Here is an 18,991-nt window from a genome sequence, read left to right as displayed (position 1 = left end):
CGCGGAGGCGCCCTGCGCTGGGTCACCCGAGGGCTCCCGCGGGCCTCCAGGGGCAGCACCGGTCCGGTCCGCGGGCTCCGCGGATCCCCACGCCTGCCGCGCCTCCCGCTCCCCGCCCCCGCCAGGAACCCGTGGGGACCCGGCCTCCTGCCGCACCTCCGTCCACAAACGGGGGCAGGCCAGCCTCCCAGTGTGGGCTGGGGCTGGGGTGACGCCAGGGACACCAAGGCCCAGGGGACGCTGACGCCGACGCGGGAGCTTTCCCATCCCCAGCTGCGCTCTCTGGAAGCCAACGGAGGTGGTGGCTCCCAGGAGGAGGCTGGTCCAGCCCTCAAAGCCAGCATCAAGGACAGACAAGGCCTGGCACAGGGAACCAGTGCTTCTGCAGCCTCCAGAGCCCTCGCGCAGTTTCGTGGCCTCTGTCTCTGGGGTTCACCCTAGGACAGGGAAGTGAGGGGTGCGCCCACGAGGAAGGGCATGGGCATCTGTTTCAAGCAAGCAATGGTGGTTGGCATCTGGAGGCAAGGGGAACAGCTGGTATTTCAAACCCACAAACAAAGGACAGGTGGCTGGTTACTGGGAAGGAGGACATAGGAGGAGGAAGGGAAGCCCAGCTCCCAGAGAACATCTCTGACCCGACTGAAGTGACCCAGACTCTGGCATCCTGAGTTCCTGTCCTTCTTCCCTCTGACTGGAGTTTTCTTCTCATTCTTCAATTTTCCACTCAAATGTCATCTTCCTTGTCCTTCCGATCAAAAATTCTTCTCCTTTGGATTCCTTTCATTCCATCACCTAAAGTACACCTGCTGCTCATTTACTCGGGTTGTTGTCTGGCTCTTCCACTGGAATGTGAGCTCCAGGAAGGCAGAACCCTTCCCTTTTTCCTGCCTTATTTTTACTAGCTGTGCCCTTCAGGCAGGGTGTTTTGTTGAGTGAATGTCCCAGGTCATAGGAAGGGAAGCTACTCAGTTACTAGATTGTTTGCTTGTGTGTTGGTACTGAGGATTGAACCCAGAGGCAATCTACCACTGAGCCACATCCCCAGCCCTTTCTATTTTGAGACAGGGTCTCACTAAATTGCTTAGGCCTTCTTCAAGTTGCTGAGGCTGGCCTTGAACCTTCAATCCTCCTGTCTCAGCCTCCTAAATCACTTGGGATTACAGAGTGATTCAGGATTACAGGCATGTGCCACCAAGCCTAGCATTGACTACTGGTTTTTGTTGTTGTTTTCTGTTTTTTTTTTTTTTAAATCCACCTTTACACAAAGCCTTGGAGTCATCTTCTCAGCATAAGGTGAGATTGAAGTAGATAGATAATAATCAGGTGGAGAAGATTTCATACAGTCTTCAAAGATAAAACCAGGGCAAAGGCCAGAATCCTGGATTATTGTCAAAGTTGCATAGCAGTTACAGCTTTGAACTTTCTGTGAGCCCATGCAAAACAAAACAGAGCTAGTTGTGTGATCTTCTTGTCTCTAAGGAAAACACATCCCAGTTCCTCTGGGAAAGTAAGCTTTTTGCTGGAAGCTTTATGTAAGACAGGTCTAGCATAGATCTTCCCAGAGGGACGAGATGGCTGTGAGTTGCTGACAGCACTTTCCTAATCAAGGCCTCCTTCCAGGGCTGGGCTGCGTCTGCAGCCAGCAGGGAGCCAAGGGATGACTCAACCTGCAGGGAAGAAACTTTTGGGGGCTCTAGAGGGACCCTCAGGATGAGGCCTAGAACCCAAGTGGAATGGGTGGATTGAACACCTACCGGAGGGGTATGGCTCCCACTTTTGGGTTCACATGGCTAATAATTGAATCCCCACCCCACCCCAACCCACCCCCATGGTGCCAGGGATGGAACCCAGGGCTTCCCACATGCTAAGCAGGCACTCTACCCCTGAGCCACACCCCAATCCAGTAATTATATTTTAACCTAGATATCAGTAAAATATTATTTTTTAAAAATGTGGGGGCTGGCAGTGCTGCACACCTATAATCCCAGTGGCTCAGGAGGCTGAGAAAGGAGGATCACAAGTTCAAAGCCAGCCTTAGCAACTGTAAGGCACTAAGTAACTCAGTGAGACCCTGTCTCTAAATCTCTAAATAAAATACAAAATAGGGCTGGGGATGTGGCTCAGTGGTCCAGTGCCGGGAGTTTAATCCCTAGTACAAAAGAAAAAAAAATGTGGGGGCTGGATGTGGTGGCAAACGCCTGTAATCCCAGTGACTGATTCTAGAGGCTGAGGCAGGAATGCAAATTCTGTTTTTGTTGTTTTATGGTGGTACTGAAGATTGAACCCAGCTCTACCACTAATCTACATCCCAACTCTTTTTATTTCTTGTTTTGAGACAGGGTCTCACTAAGTTGCTTAGGGCTTAAGTTGTGAAGGCTGGCTTCAAATTTGTGATCCTTCTGCTGGAATTACAGGCTGCACACCCATGCCCAACAGGAGGGTTACAAGTTTAAGCCCAGCCTCAGCAACTTAATGAGATCCTGTCTCAAAAATAAAATAAAAAGGTCTGAGGGTGTGGCTCAGTGATAGAGGACCTCTGGGTTCAATCCCAAGTACCAAATAAATAAATAAATGGGGACTTGAATTGTGTCACTAGTTTATAGAAATTACAGAAACAATGAAAGAGTATGTTACACTATGGGGATATGATCTGCAAAATCCACGTTTGAAATTTATCATAATCAAACCTTTTGTTGGGGAGCACAGGAGATTGAACCCAAGACTTACTATATAATAAACACTTTAAAACTGAATATACCAGGCTGGGGTTATGACTCAGTGGTAGATCACTTGCCTAGCATGTTTGAGGCCCTGGGTTTGATCCTCAGCACCCCATATAAATAAATAAAATAAAGACATTGTGTCCATCTACAACTAAAAAATAAATAAATAAATAAACTGTTTTTTTAGACCAACATAAAATTTCCTAAATAACAAAATAACCACCATCACAGGTGCCACCATCTCATAAGAAGACTTTACAACATCAAAGAAACACAAAGAGCTTGATCTTTAAACAGGGACAATCTTAAAACCTCGTGTTTGGTTTCTGGGAGAATCACTGACACAGAGGCTGCCCTGGTCTGTGGGCCGTAGCTCCAGGGAGCCTTTCCCCAGCCTCCTTTCTTTGGAGGCTGTCTGGTGGCAGGCCATCTTTGCTGTGACTGGAGCAGGATGGCACTTGCTTCCGTGGGTTGGTTTCTCTCAGAGATTGAAGGTGTTTACCCCATTGGGCCTTCTCTTCTTTACAGGAGGCCCTTGGTGCAGAGTGAACACTGACATCAGTGCCCCACCTCGGAGACCTGGTGACCTCTTATTTATAATGACCTCAGAGACCTCTTATTTTGACAGATGGGAAAACTGAGGCCAAGAGAGGAAGATGTGTGACTTGCTGGAGGTAACAGACTCCATGGCAGAGCCTAGAACAAAACCCAGGGTTTCTAGTTGCTTGTCCAGGGTTCTTTCTACCCAGCATTTTACCTATTAGTCAACCCATGTTGTTTACTTCTTCCATTTCAGCGAGTGCCTGGAAAGATAGTTGCATGGACTTGCTTCCTATCCACCAGGCTTTAAATCTTGACCTTGCAACTCACTGGCTTGGGCAAGTTTACTAACTTCTCTAGGCCTCTGTTTTTCTCATTTGTAGAATGGGTAAGGTATTGTAATGATACTCTCCTTCCAAGGTTGTGGAGCAGATTGAGCTACTGCATGCACAGAGCCTGTTGTGTGGCAAGGACTCTGTGCAGGCACCTGCCCATAGTTTTGCGTTCTATAGGGATGATGAGTTCCACAGATTTGTTATGAAGAGCAGGCAGGCCTTGACTTAGCATCATGGGCTGGGGGTATTGCTCAGTGGTAGAGCACTTGCCTAGCATGCATGAGGGCCTGGGTTCCATCCTTTGCACTGAAAAAATAAAATAGGTCTACTAACTTAGGATCATGGAAGGTCAGAGCTGGAACAGGCCTCCTGAGATATCTAGAGAGGAGTCCTTTTCCAGAAGGAAAATGAGTCCCTGGGGGCTATCTGAACTGCTGACAGTCCCAGGGGCAGTTGGTAGCAAAACAAGAATCGGATTCCTGGGGGTTCTGGGCTTTATTGCACAAGTCATCTGCCACCTCCCCACCTCCACTCCATTCTGCCTTAGGCTAATGTCAGCACTGAGCAGTTAAAGACACATAGCCCATGCCACAGTTTATTTTATAGTCTACAAGCTTGAAGCTTTGCATTTGCAAGCTTGGGCCAGCCAGAGCTCACTAGGCCTAGAAGTTAGTCTGGGAATGAATATCTCACTTGACAGAAAGACACCAAGGCCCTCAGGGGTGCCTTGGTAATAACCAAGGCTCAGCAGAGGCTCTGAAATTCCTTGATTTTTCTGGAAAATGAAAGTTCACCTTCCAAAGAAGCTTAGGCCAGTGGAAAATGGCTAACACCCTCTTCTGTCTTTGGAAAAGTACTTCAGCTACAAAGATATCAACTACCAGCTTCCAAGGAGGTCAGGAAGGAAAGTGGTTGCCATGGCAACGTCTTTGGCAACCTGTTTTCATCTTCCTCAGTTCAAAACAGCTTCCAGCAGGTTCCTGTCATGTGGGAAAGAGCTAAGTCTAACTTCAGCCCAGCAACTACTCTCAGCCAATCTCCTGCCACATGTCAGTGGCGAGAGGAAGGTGGTGGCCAATGAAGAGGCCCGGAGCTGTGTCATCACCCCAGCCAGATTGCAGTAACCAGAAGGCTGGCTCATGTGACCGTTTCCATGGTGACCTCCGTTAGCAATCCCAACTGGTCCTGTTTATGAGCCCTGGAAAATTCCACCCAGACTCTGGCCTGATTTTTTTTTTTTTTTTTAAGCTTCTCTGCTGCCTCCGGTTCCAAGATGGGAATGAAGTCACTGCCAATGTTTAACCCCTTCTGGAGAAATGCCTGGCCCCAGTTAGTTCTGGGGCTCTCAGAGGGGCACAGGCCTCTCCTTTGCCTATGGCTGTAGCCAAGTCAATAGCCTATGGCTGTCCTCTGCTGTGGGCTGGGGAGGAAAGATAGCCAGATACACAGTAGGCTACCCACTACTTATGGGGCTCACAGGGCCTGTCACTTGAGCCAGGCTCTGTTCTAATCTCTGATATCCTCACAGTTCACTCCCATTTCACAGAGGAATAAATGGATTCAGAGAGGGAAGGAGCTAGCCAACCCCCTTTCCTCCCCACCCCCGTACAGGCAGTAAGCGGAGGAACCAGGCTAGGACCTTATGTGGGACTCTTGGGAGCCACTGCCTCCACATGATCCTCCAGGATGCCCAAGGTTAAGTGGGCAAGTGCTGAAGTCAGAGGAGAGTGGTGTTTAGGCCAAGAGGAGGAATGGCAGAAAGAACCCACTTGTTCCAGGACACCTAAGCCCTAAGCCACTAGGCCTGAGCTGAGTCACTAGGCTGGTGGGTGTGGCTGTTGCTGGGGCCTGAGTTCTCTCAGTCAGCCTGCCGAACTGGGCACACTGGGATTCTGGCTGGGGCCAGGGAGGGAGAGCAAACCTGCAAACATCCCTGCCTGACTTCTGCTGGGTACTGTGCTGGCTGGGGAGATCCCCAGGACCACCCAGGACCGTGTGGATGACACATTAGCCGGGTGCAGAGCTGCATCATCAAGCTGAGGGCAGGACTATAAGAAGATGGGGACTCTGTTTTCCAGCCTGTTAAGTGACAATGACCAACAGCAATAAAAGTCATGCACCATTGCTCAAGATAACAACAGATGTGTCACCAAGTGAAGGGCAGCATCAGAGTGATGTCATTGGATGAAAATGGTCACAGGATTGATAGTTCTGGGGAAGGATTCTTGGAGGAGGAAAGGGTCCTTGGGGAAGAGGCAGAGGGACAGCCAGTGTCACAGACCTGTGATAGCAGATAAGACTGGAGTGGAGGAAACAGGAGGAGGCAAGGCTGAGGGAGGGGGATGGTCCTGCTGAGGGTGGGGCTGCGGGGAAGGGGTGACCCTTCCTGACCTGGGCTGTCTCTAGCCTAGGTCTTCATTGACAACTGGAGCCTCAGCTGAAGTTTTTGCTTATTTAGAATAGTCATGGAAATTTCTAAGGGCTCAGTTCTCAGCTCCACCCTCTCCCCAGCCCCCAAGATCTAGAGTTCCTTTACTAGTTTAGGCTGCACGGATGAAGAGGCCCAGGGCAGCCTCAGAGTCATGGTGAAAGCTACAGAAGTTCAGTCTGCAGAGGATAGGTCACAGTTTTGGGCACGTTGGGCATGTGCTGCCATTGGATAGCAGTGCTATCCCCGCCACTGGCAGGTCTTGGAGCCCAGGATTCCTGCTCCAGAGAGTGGCTGAGGGGAGGAGGGACAGTGTCCACCACTATGTCAGTGTGCTTGAGTCCAAGCAGCTCCTAGTGGGTGGCCTTCCTAAAACAGCTCCTCTGACCAGCTCCATCCTCCCACCTAAATACTGGGCTACATACAGCACTTCTATGTCCCAGAAATCATTTGGGTGCTCCGTTTTCTTGGGGGTAGTATTTTGCATAACTATATCTAGAAGCTTCCAAGTGGAAGAAGTAATTCTGTGAGGAGAAAGGAGCTGGGGAGGCATCTCCATGGGCTGCTGTTGCGAGTTCCTGACCAGCTGTAGCAGCCAGAAATGTTGGGCTGGAATGAGCTCTGGCCCCAGGCACTGAGGCCTGGTTACCCAACAGCCAAGTGGAAAGCCTGGTGTCCTGCCCTTTTTTCCAGCTTTCCCCCAGTGTCATTGGCTCAGGGTCAAGCCTGAGGCCCCGCATCTCCACTTTCAGGGTCCACAGCAGAACCACTTCCTCCCCCAAGCAGGGCTGCAAACCAGGGCGTCCCCTGGGACCCTCAGGGGAGGGAGGGAGGGAGCCATGATAACAAACACATCATCATCCTGGTAAACAGGCCGCAAGGTGGGTGGTGCCAAGGGATGGCTGGCAGTGTGGGTCAGAGGCCCTTCATGAGTAGCGTCCAGGGCACGGTGTGGGTAATGAGAATGAGTCTGCCACTCCAAGCACTGGGAAGGAATGTTCCAAGCAGATGAGTCATGAAAAGTAAAGATCACAAGCCTGGGAGGAGACAGAAGAGATCAGTATGGGAACACTGACAGCCTCTGCAGATCTTCCACTTCCTCTTCTTTCTCTGTCCTTCCGTGTCCCCCTCCCTCATCCAGGCCTCCATGGCCTTCAACCTGGGGTGCAGCTATGGACTCCACTGCCCTCCCTTCTGCTCCCTCCCAGTTCTGCCACCTTACAAAGGGCAGCAGACAGTTTTTCCCAAAGTCAGGGCCTCCCTGGAGGCAGAGGTCATCCTTCTGCCCATACAAGAGAGCCATACTCCCAGCCCAGGTGATTCAAGCTCTCCCAGACTCAATCCAGTGCCCTCCTCCTGTTCCCCTACTTTCTGTAATACCTGCACCCCATTCCTAGCCAAATAGTACATCCCTTCTTCCTCAGACAATCCTTACAAATTTGGGGGGTGCAAGGCTTCTGCTTATCTATTCTGTCTGGGGTGTTCCCATCCTGGGTCTTCACTAAAGCCTGGTAAGTCCTGCTCATCCTTTAAGAACATGGTTTCCATGAACACTTCTGGAATCTTCCAGCCAGAATTTAGTTTCTGCTTCTGGATATTGTTCTTGTTCTGGCACCTCCTCTCCTCCCGTGTTTCCCTCTTGGCTAGATCAAACTTAGTCTCAGCTTCCTCAGATAAACTCCCAGGAGAAGGCCCAGAATATGTGGTAGTTGGGTTTGATTATTCTCACTACTAAGTCAAGGGGATGTCAAGGGACAGACAGTTCAGCTATCTATTCTGAGTGTCTAAGAAGCAATGTGGGAATGTGACTTTTTTTTGTTGTTGTTGTTTTCAGTACTAGGGATTAAAGGGGTACTTTACCACTGAGCTACATGTCTAGCCCTTTTCTTTTTAAATTTTGTGACAGCATATTCTCAATAAATTGCCTAGGCTGGCCTTGAACTTGCCCTCCTGCCTCAGCTTCCAGAATAACTGGAATTACAGGCCTATACCACTGAACCTGGCTGGGAATGTGACTTTGAATTTCAGATGCATTCATTGTAAATGAGGGTCTAATTAGAATTACAGGATTTCAGGATCAGGAGAAAAATGTCAATCTTTCTTGTCCAGCTTCTTTGCAATGCAGAAAACCCTCAAAACCTATGAAGAAGTTGTCACCTGAAGGAAGGGAACCTGTGACTGGTGAGCTTCAAGGCCTGCTTCACCTCCAGCCCTGAGCAGCTTGGCTCTCACATCAGTCCAGGAGAGAGCCCATCAGGCCACATTTTTCTAGCAGTACTGAGAAACACAAAGATCCCAGCCCCTTGTTCCACAGACTTGCTTCTGCAGTACATGGGCCACAGTGTCACTGAGGAGGAATGAGCATGCCTCTGTGAGTGTGCGTGTGTGTGCAGAAGGTGTCATGCTTAATAAGCATCATGCAAAGCATTCTGGGCCAACGTAAACATCTGCAGGGACCTTAAGAGGGTGACTGAACACATCAGGTATATAAGAATGTGAATGTGACCCACAAGGAAGCTTCACTGTTCCTCCAGGCTATTCCACTCAGCAGGCCACAGAGGATGAGTAACCAGAGGCCACAACGAGGCAGCAGGTGAGGGCTGACCTCGAGCCTCCCAGAGTGATTCACACCCACAGCAAGGACTGAGCCTTAGCCCTGCACCCTGGGGGTGAAGGCTCAGCTGGAGCTGCATGGACTTCATCCCCACCTGGCCTGTTTGGCCTTGGGAGAGGGAAGTAGGCCCAGCTTCCCATGTGATTCAGCTCAGTGCCATTCACCCCCACTGATGGCCAGGCACATTTATGTCCAATCTCCATCTGTTCTGTGCCTGCCGAAGCAGACATATTGTCTATAACCACTCTGCTCTTCACTGACACCCTCCCCCAAACTTCATTAGCAACAGTGACAAACTGCTGAAAACCTCATGGGTACATGTGACTAAATCTCTTTTTCATAAGTGTCTCTGGGCATAACACTTCAGAACAGGGGACAGGCTGTGCTCTTACAGCTCCTTCCCATGTGGCACTACCAGATGCCCTTCACTCCCTGAGCATCTACCAGATGTGCTCATGTGCTCTTTTTAGTATTATGGTTGCATGTTTTGTTTTGTTTTTATATTTATTTTTTTTTAGTTGTATTGTTGTAGATAGACACATGCCTTTATTTTATTCATCTTTATGTGGTGTAGGATCGAACCCCGGGCCTCACACATGCCAGACAAATGCTCTACTGCTGAGCTCCAGCCCCAGCCCCTACTTGTTTGTTTTTAGAGAAAGGTCTCACTCGGTGGCCCAGGCTGGACTTAAAACTCTTGGGCTCCAGGATCTTCCTTGAGCCATCACACCTAGGTTGTATGTGTCTTAAATCCCAAAAGAAAGTTTAATTGTTCCTCAGTAGACACATACTGAACCGATATTGTGTATCAGGCACTGGTGACACCCAGAGGAATAGCTCTCAGCCTCAGTTTCCCCATCTGTAAGGGGATGACTGCAGCACCTCCTTCTCGGGGTTGTAAGGCCTGAAAGAGCTTAGCACAGTGCTCGCCATTCATTACAGAAATAAAGTTGTGTGCTGTGCAGGGCTCTCACGCAGACACATCAGGGACAGCAGAGGGACCACAGGACCAGGCAGACTATGCAGGTGGGGGAGAGGAGGTTAGCTAGAAAGTCTGCACCCAGGACTAGCTGGCTCAAGAGGAGGGGTCTGAGGAAGACAGGGCCCTGGGGAAGGAAAGTCTAGAGACTAGCTGGATGCAGGGTACACACCTGTAATCCATCTGGAAGCTGAGGAGGATGGAGAGATCCAGGCCAGCCTTAGCAATTGAGTGAGATCCTGTCACAGATGAAAAATTAAAAAGGGCTGGGGATGTAGCTCAGTGGTAAACTGCCCCTGGGGTTAATCCTCAGCACCAAAAAGAACAAATGGAAACTAGACATGATGGGATGGAGCCACTGAGGGGCCCTGCAGAATTTTCAACAGGCAGCACCATGTGGCTTGGGCTCCTCAGCACCTCTGGGAGCTGTCTTGCTCTTTGTGTCAGTCCTGCTTCCACAGCCCTCAGGGCCACAGGTGGGTTCCGCAGGCAGGCCTCCGGGAAAGTCCACCACAGGCTGCAGGGCTCAGGGCCATTATGCAGCCAGTAAACTACAGGAGGGAAGGAGAACTCTGAGGCGGGCAGGGAATCACTCTTGACCTTCTCCTTTGTTCCCTTCCCAGAAGAGGACTCTGTCTAACATGGAATCCTTCCTAGAATTTTAGAAAAGGGTAAACTTAGAAGATGTTCCTTCTCACAGGAAGACAGTAAGAGAATCTGCTGTCATCACTTCTGCCCTGGTGACTTCAATGCCTGTGACAACAGTGGCTGGGACTGCCTCTTCCCTCCCCCCTCATTTTGTGGAAGAGCAATGACATAGGCACTTGGAGTTTCTGGAACTAGTTTTCTGGACTGCCTCACCTCCCAGCAAGGTATGATAGACCCAACCTGATCTTTTCTTAAAATTGGGCATCTCGCCACAAAACCATGAAAAGCTAATTTTGGCTTTACTATAAATTACTGCAAATTCTGAACCTGCTTGGAATGCCTGCCCGTGCCTTGAACTCACCCATGCCTGGCTCTCTGACCAGATAGCAGCCCTCTCTGAAACTTAGTGACACCTCATAAATATTGGCCTTCCCTGGCCAGACAACGACCCTCTCTGAGGCTCTAATGGTCCTCATAAATTCTGATGTTGGGTCCAGCAAAAATGTAAACTACCATTAGTGTGATGCTTGTCAGAGTTCTGTTATCTGTAACCCCCCTTTGTGTAACTTTCTGGGCTATAAAGCTGGACTTCAGAAAAGCTGGGGTGCTGTCTTGTTCCCGCCGTTTTGGGAGGGAGAGGCAGCCCGGCCGGTCGAAATAATAAGCTTGCGTTAATTTGATTTTAATTGGAGTCAGTGGTCTTTTCTTGTGTCCTGGTCTAACAGGTCATGGGTGTGTCCAGCGTGTTTCAAAGGTTAATTTTCTCCAAGGTTCCATTTTAGCAGTCCAAAACTCCCCAGGAAACAAAGCTCTCTCTTCTGCAATGCAGAGCTCTGACTGCGTCATCTCTGTGGGTTTTTTCCAGCCGTAGGAGGAGCCCAAGTTTGCTCAGCTGCCTCAGCAGCTCACATAGTTCCAGAAATTGGCTCTGGGTGGGGGTGAGATGGAGGTGGTGTGGGGGAGGGGGAAGGGAACTGCAAATTCCAAGTCTTCAGCAAGGAAGTTGTTTTTCTTGAGGCTCTCCTTGCTTTTACATAAAGATTACAGGACTGCATTAAAATCAGGACTGGGTCCAATGAGGGTGGACTGGCCCAGACTAGCCTCAGTGAAGGACTGCAGAAGCTTCTGTGAAGAGCAGTCAGAATTACTGACACCTAAAGCTTGATCCTTGACCTGATGCCAATCCAATAACTAGGACAAAGTTTTGAAAAAAAGGAAAAACAAGTTTTACTGCTTTGCTAGCAAAGGGGAATAACAGAGGACTCCTGTCCTGGAGGCTGGGATTCTCACTGCGGGAGTGGGGGGTGGAGGGAGGAAACAGTGGGCTTTTAAAGAGGGGATACAAAGGCTTCACTCCAGCTGGGCCCAGGGCAGGAGTCATCTGTGAAGTGGCACCCCTTTCTCCACAGAAAAGTCTTACCTGGGCTTCTCCAGAAATCTTCATCATGGCTGATTTTAGGACTGTCAGCAAGAGAGTCTCTGCAAAGGAGTTCAATGTAGAAAACTTCTTATTTTCTGTTGCCCTGCTTTTTACTTGGCCACTGGCCAGGAAGACACCAGCACTCCAGGTGCAGGGCACTTTCATACATTTTTCATAAACGTATCCAGTATAGTAGTTTGCAGAAATGTGCAAACAAGGCCTCTGGCCTTGAGCTGAGCTTCACATTTTTAAGGTAAATTACCAATTGGGCTCCATAGTAACAGCTGGCAGGGGGAGGAAAAAAAGAGGAGAAGCAGCTCTCCCCTTCTCAGGTGTTGTCCTTGAAGAGTTAACTTGCCCAGAACAGTGAAAGAAAAGCTGCTTCTATGTGAATTTCTGCAGACTGTGAACTTCTGAGCCCCTCCCCTTACCTGCTGGGTATAAAACTCTGAAACTCCCTGAACTTGGGGTTCAGGGGATTGATTCATTATAGCAAAAGCTCTGCCCCCTGAACCTGGCTGCAGCCAAATAAAACTGTTTCCTGCTATCTTCCTTGCCTTGCCTCGTTTGTCCCCACAACATCTGTAGCTTGAGGAAAGAACCATTTCTTAGTTGGGATAGGTGCTGGCCCTGAAGTTTGGATTCCTTCATTCCTGTGGTTCATGTGCTGAAGGACAGATAACAGCCTAGGACAGAAGAAGGTTCATTTTGCATCCTCCATGGTTAAGGAAGGGGAGAGGGAGAAGAGGAGGCACAAAAAAGTCAGTTTTAAAATAAACCATGATGGGGCTGGGGTTATAGCTCAGTTGGTAAATGCTTGCCTTGCATGTACTAGGCCCTGAATTCAAACCCCAGCACCATAAATAAATAAATAGATAAACTGCGATGAGCTGGGGTTGTTGCTCAGTGGTAGAGCGCTTGCCTCACATGGGTGAGGCACAGGGTTTGATCCTCAGCACCACATAAAAATAAATAAAATAAGTATTTAAAAAAAAAAAAACTGCAATGGCAGAGCAGGTGTTACACAAAAGCATTAGTGGATTCCTGCTATATTGCTCACCAGGGAAGGGGTGGGTGGATTCGGGAATTCTCTGGAGGTTTCTGGACTGGTGTGAGTCCAGAGGCTGAGGTAGCATACCTAGAGGCCTGACTCTAAATTTTTGCTGTTTTACTGCTTTTCAGCACCATAGCTCCTTGAAGCCACAGCCAGGAGGCCTAAATTCTTCCACATCTATTCCTGCCCCTTTGTTTATAAAATAAGCATCATTGCTTCTTTGATTTCATACTATCTTTTCACACAGGAGGAAGTTGCCACTCAGAAGTTATTGGGTTTGTGCCCAAGGTCACATGGCTGTTTATCAGTGGAGTGACTGCCAGAATAAGAATCCAAGGCCTCCTATTTTTAGCCTGGGCTGTTGGAGAGGAGCATGAGGTGACTGGCTAAAATGGACTGATCCTCTTACATTGGTGTCCTTAGGCCTAAATGAAGACTAGGTTTGAGACTAAAGTGGAAGATAAATAATAAGATATTAAAGTGCCAGTGGAAAAGCAGCTATAGGACTTTATGAAGTCAAAAGGAACATGGATGCCCAGAGAGAAAAGGTGCCTTAAAAAAACTCAGTGCTTCCTTGAAGGATCCTTAGTTCCAAGACATGAGCAGAGGGTACACAACATAATCAGATGGTTATTAATCTCCTCACCGAAGCACTTGGCCATTGCAGGCTTTCTTCTTGTTGCTGTTATTATTGCAGTGCTGGGAATCGAACCCAGGGCCTCCCGCCTACTAGGCAAGGGCTCTACCAACAGACTTCGTCCCCAGCCTAGGCTGTCCTGTTTAAAGAAATTTTCCAGAAAAGAAGAACCTTGCTAGACAAAGAGGAGAAGTCAGGATATTCCGGAGATAGCCAGAGTCTGTTTTGTGAAGAAAACAAAACCAAAAAACTAGGAAGATGAAGGGAGTAAATGTTTGGGTCCAAGCAGTAAAAACGGGGCTACTGTCCATAATGTTCTCTAAAAATGTTATTTTTCACTTACTGATGATTGGGGATTAAGTTGGAATCTTCTCCCTGGCCTTTGCCAAGCCATTTGTTTAGGTACAAGAGCTTTCCAAGCACCAAGCTCCATTTAATCCTCTACTTCTTTCTACAACTCGGGAATCAGCTAACCAATATGTTGCCACTCTTAACAGTATAAGAAAAATTCTGTAATCTGTAAGGGAAATAGAAATGGTAAATTTAAGAATACTGACAATTATTTAAAGTTCCTTGGGGCCTTAACATTCATTTCATGGGTCCAGAGCAGGCCTAGGCCCTCCCCCAGCCATGGAAAAACCGCAATACTGGGGAGGGAGACAGGAGGTTTGGGGGAGGAATAAAAGCAGCAGAAGGTCATAAATGAGGGATTCAAGAACAGCTTCTGCTAGCTAATTGTGTCTAATTTTAAGCAAATCATCAACTCCCCAGGCTTCCAAATCCCTATCTGTAAATTGTGGTGACCTGACTCAGTTTTCTTCCTGCCAGAGATAAAATTCTATTTAAAATTTTCCAATTCCAGAGCAAGCATCAAGACGGTGTCCAAAGGGAAACCAGCTGCATCTCAGTAACATTCCACTCTTAAGCCTTTAGAAAAAGAAGCAAAAAAGATAAATCAGGAACAGCTTTGACAGAGTCAATGGACAAAACCTGCTGAAACTGGCCCTGCTTTAAGGGAGTTGGGAGATGAAAGACGGGGGCTAACACAGGAGCCCCCCTGGCCAGCACCCCATCCCTTCACAACCCCTACTGTCATTTACAGGAGCCAAAGGGCTTTTGCTAATAAAAACATTTAAAAATAAAACAAAGTATCAATTCACCCACTTTCTTTGTCATTATTCAGTTGCCATCCCAACCTGTGCAGGGTCACAAGGCTTCCTCTCTTGGAAGCTGATGCCTAAAACAGGGCAGTTTGAGGCTGGGGTGACTCAGGGGTGGAGGGAGGCCCTGGGGTCCATCCCAGCACTCAAGGGAGGCACTTTGCAGGTTCCAGGTAAGATCCTGTTGATAAGCAAGGGGCGAGAAGGTGGCGTCATCACTGTGTCCTTGGTGCCAAGCTCCAGTCCTACGCCCCGATTGAGTGCTCCATCTTGAGCCACCGGCTTGTTTCTCTTCTAAAAGGCCTGGCAGCAGCTAGGTCAGCTTGAGACCCCCTTCTGGTTAGAACCCGGACTAATTATGATATTGCCAGTTATTGGTGATGAGTGAGTTCTGCTTCCTCACAATGTGAAGTCTGAACCTTAGAGCAGCAGGCCCAGGCAAGGATATGAAGCAGGGTTTATTTAAAAAGCACTGGACTCCTAACACAGTCTCCTGCCTGGAGGGAGAAGGGGCCATAGCTGGTACCCTGGTGTGCCAAGAAGGGAGGCTGCCCTCTTTATCTGTCCCAGGGTCCTTTGTCCTCCTGCTCTCCTCCTCTTCTCTCCTCCTTCCTGCGGGTGTGACGAGGCCTAGGAAGTGCTGGTGGGGTGGCCTAAAGGTAGGGGGAAGGGCAGGGTGGACAGCCCTGGACACAGTAACCCACAGCTTCAGGACTCCCTGTAGGGAGGGGCCCTCTTGGGACAGGTGACCTCAGCAACAGGCAGGGGCAGGGTCTGGATCAGGGTGGAGGAAGGGCTCCCAGGAGCCTCCTCAATCCCTCAGAGGACGTTCTCCGACTTCCCCCACTCACTCAAAATTAGCCTCCTTGATCCGACCAGACTCAGTTTACCTGTCTATACTGCCTGCCTGCCTAATTCTGGCTTCAATTACACCTGGTGACCTCCAAAGCGTGTTTCCATAAAGATACAGCATTGGATAATTAGCAGGGATGGTGTGTTCATTTTTAATGACGGGGCAAGAAAGGAGGAGGGCAAAATGACACGGAGGGGCAGCGAGAGGCTCCTCCGGGGCAAGACCAGAGCCCACGTGCGGGACCCCCAAAACCTGGCGACCGGAAAGACTAGGCTCCTTCTAGCTGCGCCCTGCCCCCAACCGGGTACGACTGCAGTGCTGGGGGTGGGGCACGCCTGCGCACTGAGGCGCTGCGTCAACCGCCGCAGCTCACGGCCAGGACCGGCTGGAGCCGGTTAGAACAGGCAGCGCCCGCCCGCGAGCCGGCGCCTCACAAAGGGAGGGCGGCTCACGGACCTCGTATCCTTGCGCGGCGCGCCTGCAGCCCCTCCCCCGGCCTTTGTCCCCTGCGGAAGGGGCCGCAGCTGGCTCTGGGCTTCCGGGCGCTCTCCTCTCCCGCCTCTTCTGAGGCCGAGGACTCAGGAAACGGAGGGCCCCGCCGCCGCAATTGGGTGCAAACTCGTGTTGGGGAGCTGCACGGGTGCCGAGATCTCTCCAAGAGCCCCTGAAGCAGCTCCAGGGAGAGTTCTGTTTAAATAAAAGTTCTCAAACCGCAATAAAAAGCTTTGGGGTTTACAAAAATCCTTTCCTTTTGCTGTCCGCCCCTCCCCCGCATAAGGCACGATCAGAGTGAAGTAGGGGATGATACAGAATCCGTGGAGCCACCCCCGGCGCCAGCGCAGGAGCAGGGGTTTGTAAGCAATGGGGGTCCCGGAACTGCTTTCCCTCGAGGCAAGGCCGGCTCCTCCTGCGGGGGGACTTTGAAAAGGTGGCGATGTGGCTGTGGGTAATTGTGAGGCTGGAGGCTTAGGACGACTGAAGGGGGCCGGGAAGCGGGCTTGGGGAGGAAGGTGCAGGGGTCCGGCGGCGTTGACGGGGACAGAGCCCTCCCAGGCCTCCGCCCGGGACAGTCCCTACAAGTGGGTGTTTTCATGCCGTGACTCCCAAATAACCCGGGGGCTTCTCGAATGAGTCAAACCGTGTGCTGTCCACTGAGCGCCGAGGCGCAGGGTTTGGCTCCGGGAGAAACCATTTTGTTCCTGCCGTTTGCTTGCTAACGCCCAGTTACAAAATGGAGATTAAGCCATTTCAAACCCAATCCGACCTTCCTCCAAAGGACTGTAAACTACCTACGGTACCGAGAAAACATGAAAGGTGGTTTTGAGAGCTAATTTTAGACGTCCCAAGGAATAGTTTCTGTGAACTTCTGGATAAAGGACTTAAATGTAATAGTCATTTCTTTAATTAGCCTAAATTGTAAGCTTAAATCTACTTGCAAGTGGTTCTTAAGTATTTCTGGGTATTAGTTTTCATTCAAGTTCCATACATTGTAAAGAAAAATCCAGAAAGTTTAGAAGTCAGTCTATTTTTAGTCCTGCAGAGGAACTATTTTTGCTTCCCTCACAAAGGTGGCGGAGGGCTACTTGGTTCCGGCTGTGTGAGTTGTCAGTGGCCTATAAATACGCCTCTCCCGGCTCTGCGGCAGGCATTCAGGCAGCGAGCGCAGAGAGAGCACAGGAGGTGGCAGCGCAGCTTGAGGAAGCGACAGATAAGTTTTTCTATCTGAAAAGAAAAGATAGTGACTAGGATAATTTTATCAGACATAAATAGGGAATAGCTTTCTAAAATAATGCTTAGCGTTAAGTTCTTGAAGTAATTTTAATGCCATTTAAAAAGATTTTGAGGAAACTAGGCTTTAAAAGCTTGAGTAAAGAAGAAAAGTGTTTGTACATGGCAGATTGAGGCGAAGCTTCTTAATAGAGTAAAAAAAGGATTTGAAAGAAGTTGTCTAGAGGATTGCAGAGTCCTTAATAAAAGCCTTTAGTTGAAGTGCAGCCGTGTAAACTAACATTAAAGCGATTTAAACAGAATCTAAGCCTCGTTTAAAAGAGTGAAGCTGTAGGTGGTGAAAAGTCATTTAAAAGTATAGTATAGGTGATAATTGGAAGGCTTTAAAAGGTTAAATTGAAGGTGGTTAAGATGCCTTCATGGCGGAGGAATGATTTGCGTCATTCGAAGCCTAGTTAATCTTAAAAGCATTACTTAAAAAAAACCCCATGAAAATGGGAAGATAATAGGTTAAAAGCAATTTGGAGAAAGAAGATTAGAAATTTGAAGTGGAAAACTTTGAAGACAGAAGTACAGGAAGGTGAAGAAGAGATAGAGAAGATGTAGGAAGACAAGAATTTTAAACCCACAAAATAGGAAGCAAAAGAAAACTAGGAGGAAAAAAGCAACTAAGGGTGAATGTACAAACCTTAGAAGAAAACTAGAAGATAGAAACAAGATAGAAAATGGTTGAAAATGTCAAGTAAAGGTATTTCAGATAGAAAATGCAAGAAGCTAAGACATCTGTTGGATACAGACATTCAAGATAGAAAAAGGTAGAAGAGAAGTTTGAAGTTGAATATTGGATAAAATAGAACAACAAGGAAATTATTAGTAATTTTTTCAAAAAGCCCATCAACTTTAATTTCTGGTGGTGCAGAAATTAGAAGTCTCAGATGAGGGTGTTCAAATTTGTAGACGAGCCAATTTAGAAAACGTTAAACTAGAAGGAAATTGGTTTAAAACCACATCAAAAAATTAAAAGGACTAAAGTAATTCTAAAAACTAAGGCAGAATGCTTTTGGAAGACTTGAATTTAAAAGGCTTTAGATCCAGTAGTTTAGTTTGCTTTGAAAAATATAAAGGACTTTGATTACTCAAGTATTTCAAGATCAAGAATAATGTGTTTGCATTGGACTTTGAGCTAAGATGATTTGTAAAATTATGAGGACTAGCGTTAATTGGCAGCTGACCCAGGTGCTACACAGAAGTGGATGCAGTGAACCTAGGAAGACAGGATTCCAGGAGCCAGTGTTTGAAGCTAGGACTGAGGAGCAAGCAGCAGTTCGTGGTGAAGATAGGAAGGAGTCCAGGAACCGGTGCGGTTTGGTGAAGGAAGCTAGGAAGAAGGAAGGAGCCCTAACGATTTGTGGTGAAGCTAGGAAGGCATTCGAGGAAGGAGCAGCCAGTGCGATTTGGTGCTGAAGCTAGCTGGCGTCTTTGGCTTGTCAACTACCGCGGAGGAGGCGAGCATGCATTGTGGAGAATAGCTAGCCGACCCTAGACCAGCATGGCAGTTTGCGAGGCTCCGGGGAGAGCGAGTGGTGTGGTAAAAGTCCGGGCGGTCGGCGATGTCGTTTATATTGTAACTTGAGCGTGGTAACTTTATTTACTTGTTTCCTAATGATAATGGGGGAGTTGTACCTCTGGAGAGGGATTTTCGTGGGGGTGTGTGTATGCATATAGGCCGATTTCCGGGTGTTGTAGGTTTTTCTTTTTCAGGCTTATGTTCTCATCTTTGTCTGAAGCTTTTGAGGGCAGACTGCCAAGGCCTCCAGAAATGGTAGATGGCAAGTTTTTTTTTTCCACCAGTGTGAAGGAAAAGTGAATTTT

At 48.6% G+C, this 18,991-nt stretch overlaps 1 long non-coding RNA gene across 1 annotated transcript; it reads left to right on the top strand.

Annotated features, from left to right (window-relative positions):
• Nucleotides 1–9,736: 9,736 nt before the first annotated feature.
• Nucleotides 9,737–14,537, top strand: LOC124093310 (uncharacterized). Its single transcript, XR_006851907.2, has 2 exons — nucleotides 9,737–10,491; nucleotides 14,241–14,537. It is a non-coding gene; the product is annotated as an uncharacterized LOC124093310 (long non-coding RNA).
• The last annotated feature ends 4,454 nt before the right edge of the window (nucleotides 14,538–18,991 follow it).

Source organism: Marmota monax, unplaced genomic scaffold, assembly GCF_021218885.2.
Source record: "Marmota monax isolate L192 unplaced genomic scaffold, Marmota_monax_Labrador192_F-V1.1 WCK01_AAM20220418_F8-fsc00038, whole genome shotgun sequence".
Lineage (NCBI taxonomy): Eukaryota > Metazoa > Chordata > Mammalia > Rodentia > Sciuridae > Marmota > Marmota monax.
This window is presented reverse-complemented; position numbering and strand designations above follow the sequence as displayed.